At 58.1% G+C, this 9,539-nt stretch overlaps 1 non-coding gene across 1 annotated transcript; it reads left to right on the forward strand.

The window, feature by feature from the left end:
- Positions 1-7,071: 7,071 nt before the first annotated feature.
- LOC131866776 (5S ribosomal RNA) lies at positions 7,072-7,190 on the forward strand. Its single transcript, XR_009365376.1, has one exon. It is a non-coding gene; the product is annotated as a 5S ribosomal RNA (ribosomal RNA).
- Positions 7,191-9,539: the final 2,349 nt, after the last annotated feature.

The raw sequence follows: 9,539 nt of genomic DNA on the forward strand, positions 1-9,539 counted from the left end.
ACGAGGGCTCAAATCGAATTATCGATTTGGCCACGACATGGACGCATCGGAACGACTACCTTTGCCGAACCACTCGCAATTGCATCCATACCGAAACCAATAGACATTTCCGTTAGAGCCCTCGCATAGCATTCGGGAATCTCGCATGCCCCTCTAAATCGACCAATGCTGGCGCTCAATGAAAATCCGAGCGCTACCACCGTTCGAGCGCCAGCATTGGTCGAGTTAGAGGGGCACGGGGGAGAATGCTCCAGTCAACACCTCCCCTATATAAGTTATTTGTCCGATTCTCGCACAACCGTAGTCTGCCTCGTCGAATCAAACAACGGTCCCAGATTCCGACTTCCGTTCCGTAGAGACCCAAAAGCTAGATGGAGGCTCGCAAGAAAGAGAGTCGGCGCATAGCAATCGGGTTTCTCGAACGTTTAGGGACCGAGCTCACTTGCGGATAGGGCAAAATCCGCCAAGCAACCCAAAAGCTAGACGGGGGCTCGAATCGAATCGCCTAGGCGGCCACAACAACGACGTGTTGGATCGACTACCAGTGCCAAACCATTCAGCAAGACTAGTCTGTGTCGAGGCCGGATAGAGATTCTCAGAGAGCGCCCGCATAGCATTTAGGAGACCTGCCGCGTCCCTCACACTCGACAAATGGTGGTGCACGTTTATAAATCCGAGCGATCCCAACCCTTTCAAGCACCAACATCGGTCGAGATAGAGGGGCACGGAGGGGGCTGCGTGAGACAACACAGTCCCCTATATAAGTTATTTGTCCGATTCTCACACATCCGAAGAATGGTCATCAAATCGGACAACAGCCCAAACTTCCGACTTCCGTCCCAGAAAGCCCAAGAGCTATCTAAAACGTTCATGGCCGGAACTCGATCGCGGCTATACCAGTCCGCCAAGCAACCCAAAAGCTAGACTGGAGCTCTAGTCGAATCACCTCTGTGGCCATTGCAAGGACGTGTTGGAGCGACTACCATTGCCGAACCATTCCGCAGGTCGAGTCCATACCAAGGCCGCATAGAGATTCACGATGAGCTCCTGCATAGCAATCAGGAGACTTGCCGTGTCCATCACAATCGATAAATCCTGGTGCAAGATTTTTGCATCCGAGCGCTCCAACCAGTCGAGCACCAGCATCAATCGACATAAACGGGCACGGGGGGAGGATGCTCGAGAACACTACCTCCCCTATATAAGTTATTTGTCCGATTCTCAAGCAGCCGAAGTCTGGTCATCGAATCGGGTCAAAGACCACAACTTCCGACTTTACCCACAATGCAAGTCATCGAATCGAACATCGGCCCCCGAGTCGGACTCCATGCGTATGTCAGGTCATCGGACCCAAATTCCGCCTTCCTGCGCATGGCGGGCCATCAATATCAACTCGGTCATCGGACCCAAACTCCGCCTTTTTGCGTATGGCACGCCTTCAAATCGGTCATCGGACCCAAATTCCGCCTTCCTGTGCATGGCGGGCCATCAACATCAACTCGGTCATCGGACCCAAATTCCGCCTTTCTGCGCATGGCACGCCATCAACTCGGTCATCGGACCCAAATTCCGCCTTCCTGCGCATGGCAGGTCATCGGACACAAATTCAGACCTCGCCAATATGCCTACGTATCGAATCGGTCATCGGACCCAACTTCCGACTTCATCCATACTGTAGGGTCTTTGAGGTTGGCGCGGTGCGCTCAACCCAGGGAGTCGACCCATCGAAGCATACACCTCCCCTATATAAGCTATTTGTCCGATTCCCACACCTGTGTAGTTTGCACCTCTGACCAGGACATCGACCCCAACTTCCGAACTCGACTGCAACGACGGCACCAGCGCCTTGGTGCGCACCTTGCGACGCACAGTCCCAACATTCGCCTTCCTGCACATGGCAGGTCATCGGACCCAAATTCCGACCTCGCGAGTATGCCTACATATCGAATCGGTCATCGGACCCAACTTCCGACTTCATCCATACCGTAGGGTCTTTGAGGTTGGCGCGGTGCGCTCAACCCGGGGAGTCGACCCAACGAAGCATACACCTCCCCTATATAAGCTATTTGTCCGATTCCCACACCTGTGTAGTTTGCACCTCCGATCAAGACATCGACCCCAACTTCCGAACTCGCCTCCAACGACCGAACCAGCGCCTTGGTGCGCACCTTGCAACGCACAGTGCCAACATTCGCCTTCCTGCACGTGGCAGGTCATCGGACCCAAATTCCGACCTCGCGAGTATGCCTACATATCGAATCGGTCATCGGACCCAACTTCCGACTTCATCCATACCGTAGGGTCTTTGAGGTTGGCGCGGTGCGCTCAACCCGGGGAGTCGACCCAACGAAGCATACACCTCCCCTATATAAGCTATTTGTCCGATTCCCACACCTGTGTAGCTTGCACCTCCGATCAGGACATCGACCCCAACTTCCGAACTCGACTAAAAAGACCGCACCAGCGCCTTGGTGTGCACCTTGCAACGCACAGTGTCAACATTCGCCTTCCTGCACATGGCAGGTCATCGGACCCAAATTCCGACCTCATGAGCATACCTACTAATCGAATCGGTCATCGGACCCAACTTCCGACTTCATCCATACCGTAGGGTCTTTGAGGTTGGCGCGGTGCGCTCAACCTGGGGAGTCGACCCATCGAAGCATACACCTCCCCTATATAAGCTATTTGTCCGATTCCGACACCTGTGTAGTTTGCACCTCCGCTCAGGACATCGACCCCAACTTCCGAACTCGCCTGCAACGACCGAACCAGCGCCTTGGTGCGCACCAAAAGTGCGCACTTTTGGAGGGCACTTTTGTGCGCTCCAAAGGTGCGCACTTTTGGAGGGCACTTTTCTGCGCTCCAAAGGTGCGCACTTTTGGAGGGCACTTTTTGGAGGGCACTTTTCTGCGCTCCAAAGGTGCGCACTTTTGGAGGGCACTTTTTGGAGGGCACTTTTCTGCGCTCCAAAGGTGCGCACTTTTGGAGGGCACTTTTTGGAGGGCACTTTTCTGCGCTCCAAAGGTGCGCACTTTTGGAGGGCACTTTTTGGAGGGCACTTTTCTGCGCTCCAAAGGTGCGCACTTTTGGAGGGCACTTTTTGGAGGGCACTTTTCTGCGCTCCAAAGGTGCGCACTTTTGGAGGGCACTTTTTGGAGGGCACTTTTCTGCGCTCCAAAGGTGCGCACTTTTGGAGGGCACTTTTTGGAGGGCACTTTTCTGCGCTCCAAAGGTGCGCACTTTTGGAGGGCACTTTTTGGAGGGCACTTTTCTGCGCTCCAAAGGTGCGCACTTTTGGAGGGCACTTTTGTGCACTCCAAAGGTGCGCACTTTTGGAGGGCACTTTTCCTGTGCTCCAAAGGTGCACACCTAGGTGAGCACCTTCGACCACACCTTGTAGCACACCAAACTCTGACTTTCGACTTCATCCGCAATGCAGGGTCTTTGAGGTTGGCGCAATGCGCACAACCAGGGGAGTCGACCCATCAAACCCAACACCTCCCCTATATAAGCTATTTGTCTGATTCTCATACATGCGTAGCCTGCAGGAGCAATTAGGACATCGACCCCAACTTTCGGCTTCTAAACGAAAACAAGGTCTTTGAGGTTGGTGTAATGCGAACAACTAGGGGAGTCAACCCATCAAACCCAACACCTCCCCTATATAAGCTATTTGTCTGATTCTCATACATGTGTAGTCTACAGGAGCAATTAGGACATCGACCCCAACTTTTGACTTCTTAACGAAAACAAGGTCTTTGAGGTTGACGTAATGCGCACAACCAGGGGAGTCGACCCATCAAACCCAACACCTCCCCTATATAAGCTATTTGTCCGATTCTCATACATGTGTAGCCTGCAGGAGCCATTAGGACATTGACCCCAACTTTTGACTTCTTAACGAAAACAAGGTCTTTGAGGTTGGCGTAATGCGCACAACCAAGGGAGTTGACCCATCAAACCCAACACCTCCCCTATATAAGCTATTTGTCTGATTCTCATACATGTGTAGCCTGCAACAACGATTAGGACATCCACCCCAACTTCTGAATTCGTCTGCGTTGACCGCACCAAAGGTGCACGCCTTGGTGCTCACCAAAATCCGACTTCCGACTTCTTCTGCTATGCGGGGTCTTTGAGGTTGGCGCAGTGCGCACAACCAGGGGAGTCAACCCACCGAATGCAACACCTCCCCTATATAAGCTATTTGTCTGATTCTCATACATGCGTAGACTGCAGCAATGATTAGGACATCCACCCCAACTTTTGACTTCTTAAACAAGACAGGGTCTTTGAAGTTGGTGCAGTGCACACAACCAGGGGAGTCGACCCATCAAACGCAACACCTCCCCTATATAAAGCTATTTGTCCGATTCTCATACGTGTAGTCTGCAGCAGCGATTAGGACATCGACCCCAACTTCCGAATTCGTTTGCATTGACCGCACCAAAGGTGCACGCCTTGGTGTGCACCCTGGAGTGCACTTTGGTGCTCACCTCGGTGCACACTTTGGTGTGCACCTCGGTGTGCACCAAAGGTGCGCACCTTGGAGCGCACCAAAGGTGTACACTTTGGAGCGCACCACATAGGGTCTTTGAGAGGTTGGCGCAGTGCGCACACCAAGGTGGGTGTTGAGGTGCGTGCCGAGGTGGGTGGGTGCTAGGGTGCGCTCCATGGTGGGTGCCAGGGTGGGTGCGTGCTAGGGTGGATTCCAAAGAGGGTCATAGGGTGGGTGCCAAGGTGGGTTGGTGATATAGTGGGTTCAAAGGTGGGTACTAGGGTGGGTTCCAAGGTGGGTCACAAGTTGGGTGCCAGGATGCGTGGGTGTTAGGTTGGGTGCCAAGGTGGGCTCCTGCGTGGGTGGGTGCTAGGGTGGGTTTCAAGGTGGACGCGAGGGCGGGTGCCAAGGTGGGTAACAAGTTGGGTGTTAGGATGGGTGAGTGATAGAGTGGGTGCCAAGGTGGGTGGGTGCTAAGGTGGATGCCAAGGTGGTTCACAGGGTGGGTGGGTTCTAGGGTGAGTTCCAAGGTGGGTCACAGGTTCAGTGCTAGGGTGGGTGTCAAGGCGGGTGTCGAGGTGCCTGGGTGCTAGGGTGTGGATGCCAATGTGGGTCATAGGGTGGGTACTAGGGTGGGCTGCAATGTGGGTGCCAAGGTGGGTAACATGCTCGGTGGGTTCTAAATTGGGTGCCAGGGTGGGTGTGCACCCACCTTGCCCGAGGTGGGTGCCAAGGTGCCAGTGTGGGTGGGTGCTAAGGTGGATGCCAAGGTGGGTGAGAAGGTGGGTGATAGGTTGAGTGGTAGGATGGGTGGGTGCCAAGATGGGTCACAGGGTGGGTGCAAGGGTGGGTAGGTGCTAGGGTTGGTGTCAGGGTGGGTGGGTGCTAGGTTGGGTTCCAAGGTGGGTGCGAGGGTGAGTGTCAAGGTGGGTCACAGGTTAGGTGCTAGGATGGGTGAGTGCTAGGGTGCAAAGGTGCCAGGGTGGGTGCTAGGATGGGTCGATGCTAGGGTGAGTGGCAAGGTGGGTCCACAAGTGTCAAGGTGGGTGCCGAGGTGGGTGCCAAGTCGGCGACTGCTATGGTGGATGCCAAGGTGGGTCACGGGGTGGGTGCCAAGTTGCTAGGTTGGGTTCCAAGGTGGGTGCCAACGTGGGTGCTAGGGTGCGTGGGTTAAAGGGTGTGTCACAACGTGGGTGCCAGGATGGGTGCGCACCCACACTGGCCAAGACGGGTGCGGGTGCAAGGTTGGGTTCCAAGCCCGGTCACAGGCTGGGTGCTAGGATGGGTGGGTGCCAAGGTGGGCACCAGGGTGGGTGCACCCACCCTGGCCAAGGTGGGTCACGGGGTGGGTCCTAGGGTGGGTAACGGGGTGGGTACTAAGGTGCGTGCCAAGGTGGGTCATAGGGTGGGTGCCAAGGTGGGCACCAGGGTGGGTGTGCACCAACCCTAGCCAGGGTAGGTCACGGGGTGGTTGTCGGGGTGGGCGTCAAGGAGCCAAGGTGGGTGGCAAGTAGCCAAGTTGCGTGCCAAGGTGGGTGTCGGGGTGGGTGCCAAGGATCCAAGGTGGGTGCCAAGGAACCAAGGTGGGTGTCTGGGTGGGTGCCGAGGTGGGAGCCAGGGTGGGTCCCAAGGTGAGTGCAAAGGTGGGTGCCAGGGTCAAGGTGAGTGCCAATGTGGGTTCCAAGGTGCCAGGGTCAGGGTGAGTGCCAATGTGGGTTCAAAGGTGCTAAGTTGGGTGCGAGGTTGGGTGCGAGGGTGGGTGGGTGCCAAGGTGTGCTAGGTGGAAGCCCGGGTGGGTCGGCATCCCATGGGTGTCGAGTTGGGTGCCTGATGGGTGCTTCTTGTCAAGTTTTAGTCGTCGGGACTCATTTCGAGCCTTAGAGGTCGTTTCTTGTCCGGTTGCCCTGTCTTCGACCTGGGAACCCAATTTTGGTCCTCGGGTCCCATTTTTTTTTGTCTCGCATCCCACTTTTGGCCTGTGGCCTTTTCGGGGTCGATTCTCGTTTTGGGCATCAGAGCATGTTTCTTCTCCTAAAACCCAATATTTGTTTATTAAGTCTCGGAACACATTTTTGTTCTCGTGGACCCATCATGGGTCTTGGAACGCATTTGTGGTCCTTGGGTCCCATTTTGCATCCCGAAACTTGTGTTTTGGTGCTTGATCCCTATTTTGGGTGCCCACCTTGCACCAAGTGCGCACCCGGGGCAAACCGAGCGCCTTGGTGCACCGGGGCAAGATCGAGCGTGCACCCGAGGCGCCCCGAACATGCACCAAGGTGCACTCGGCCCACATGTGAGCGCAGGTCGTTGCGCCCGAGGTGGTGTGTGGGCACCGCGTTGCAGACGGGACATTGCACGCACACGACGCCCCCTCCAGGTGCACGCACGTAGGCCGGGCCGGGTGCACACCCGACGCCCTAGCAAGGTGCGCGCACCCGGGCAGGGCTCACACTTGGCGAACGGGGCGCACTTCGCGAGGGAGGGTGTGCACCTCGACGGGGGTGGGTGGCCGGGGTGGATTCGCACGTGGGTCGCGGTTTGCTAAGTACACACTGCGACAAGCTCATAACGGGTGCGATCATACCAGCATTAGTGCACCAGATCCCATCAGAACTCCGCAGTTAAGCGCGCTTGGGCCGGAGTAGTACTGGGATGGGTGACCTCCCGGGAAGTCCCGGTGTTGCACCCTTTTTTAGTTTTTCGCCGGGCGTCGCAATGCTATTTGAATAAACCTTTTGCCCGTTTGCGTTCTCGTCGGGGCCGGGCCGGGCCGGGGTGCGCTGCCCGCACTACCGCGCGCGCGGGGGCGACACCGAGCGCGCACCCGAGGCGCCCCGAGCACACAGGCCACGGTGCAACCCGGGCGTTGTGCGCGCACCCCGGTGCGCCCGAGGTGCTGCGCGCGCACCCAGGTGAAATCGGTGTGCACCTCGGCCAGTGCGCGCTCGGTCGAGTCGCGCACGTTGGCCAAGGTGCACGGTGATGTTTCTTACTCTAAGGTTCCGCACCAGACGCCCGGGACAGGTGAGCGAAGCTGGGCGGGGCCGGGTGCGCGGCCGGGGCAGGTGCACGCAGCTGGAGAGAGCTTTGGAGCACACTTCGGAGCGCACCAATGATGCGCTCCATTCAAAAGTTTCCTGAAAAGGCAAAAAAAGTTGAGATTATAGAATTTCCCACTTGAGAGATTGTAAAAAAAAAAAATTTAAAATGAAGGAAACGCGGGTGCCAAGGTGTGCGCAGCCCAGCCAAGGTGTGCGCACCAAGGCGCCCACCCTGGCGAAGGTGCACGCAAGGTGCGCACCCGAGGCAAACCGGACAATTAACCCAACTTTCGACTTCGCGCGCACCTTGGAGCGCACTTCGGAGCGCTCCTTGGTGCGCACCAATCTTGGGCACCTCGGAGTGCACCATGGCGCCCACCAAGGTGCGCACCCGGGGCAAACCGAGCTCCGACTTCGTGCGCACCTTGGAGCGCACGAAAGGTGCGCACCATGGCGCCCACCAAGGTGCGCAGCCCAGCCAAGGCGTGCGCATCAAGGTGCGCACCCTGGCGAAGGTGCGCACCCGGGGCAAACCGAGCTCCGACTTCGTGCGCACCTTGGAGCGCACAAAAGGTGCGCAACCCAGCCAAGGTGTGCGCACCCCGGTCAAACCGAGCTCCGAATCGTGCGCACCAGAGGTGCACGCCATCGTGCGCACCTTGGAGCACACTTCGGAGCCCTCCTTGGTGCGCGCCGATGTTGCGCACCTCGGAGCGCACCCGGGGAAAACAATGCAATTAACCCGACTTTCGACTTCGTGGGCACCTCGGAGCGCTCTCGGGTTCGCACCTCGGAGCACACCGAGGTGCGCACCTTTGATGCGCTGCCTTCACCAATTTCCAGAAAAGGCAAGAAAACATTGAGAAGGTGTGCGCACCGAGGTGCCCACCCTGGCGAAGGTGCACGCGAGGTGCGCACCCGGGGCAAACCGGGCTCCGACTTCGTGCACGCCGCACCTTGGAGCACACTTCGGAGCGCTCCTTGGTGCGCACCAGGGCGCGCAACCCAGCCGAGGTGCCCACCCCGGCGAAGGTGCACGCGAGGTGCGCACCCGGGGCAAACCGGGCTCCGACTTCGTGCACGCCATGGTGCCCACCGCGGCGAAGGTGCACGCGAGGTGCGCACCCGGGGCAAACCGGGCTCCGACTTCGTGCACGCCGCACCTTGGAGCACACTTCGGAGCGCTCCTTGGTGCGCACCATGGTGCCCACCAGGGCGCGCAACCCCGCCGAAGGTGCACGCGAGGTGCGCACCCGGGGCAAACCGGGCTCCGACTTCGTGCACGCCGCACCTTGGAGCACACTTCGGAGCGCTCCTTGGTGCGCACCATGGTGCCCACCAGGGCGCGCAACCCCGCCGAAGGTGCACGCGAGGTGCGCACCCGGGGCAAACCGGGCTCCGACTTCGTGCACGCCATGGTGCGCACCGCGGCGAAGGTGCGCACCCGGGGCAAACCGGGCTCCGACTTCGTGCACGCCGCACCTTGGAGCACACTTCGGAGCGCTCCTTGGTGCGCACCAGGGCGCGCAACCCAGCCGAGGTGCCCACCCCGGCGAAGGTGCACGCGAGGTGCGTACCCGGGGCAAACCGGGCTCCGACTTCGTGCACGCCGCACCTTGGAGCACACTTCGGAGCGCTCCTTGGTGTGCACCATGGTGCCCACCAGGCCGCGCAACCCAGCCAAGGTGTGCGCACCAAGGTGCACGCGAGGTGCGCACCCGGGGCAAACCGGGGTCCGACTTCGTGCACGCCGCACCTTGGAGCACACATCGGGGCGCTCCCGGGTTCGCACCGGCGTTGCGCACCGTGGTGGGCACCTCGGAGCACACCAAGGTGGGCAGCGAGGTGCGCACCTTTGATGCGATGCCTTCACTAATTTCCATAAAAGGCAAAAAAAAAACGAGATTTTAAAATTTCCGTTTTGAAAGATAGTGAGAAAAAGGGAATGCTGGTGCCATCTTGAGCCCGCCCTGGTGCGCAGCCCAGCCAAGGTGTGC

This window comes from Cryptomeria japonica, unplaced genomic scaffold, assembly GCF_030272615.1.
Source record: "Cryptomeria japonica unplaced genomic scaffold, Sugi_1.0 HiC_scaffold_154, whole genome shotgun sequence".
Lineage (NCBI taxonomy): Eukaryota > Viridiplantae > Streptophyta > Pinopsida > Cupressales > Cupressaceae > Cryptomeria > Cryptomeria japonica.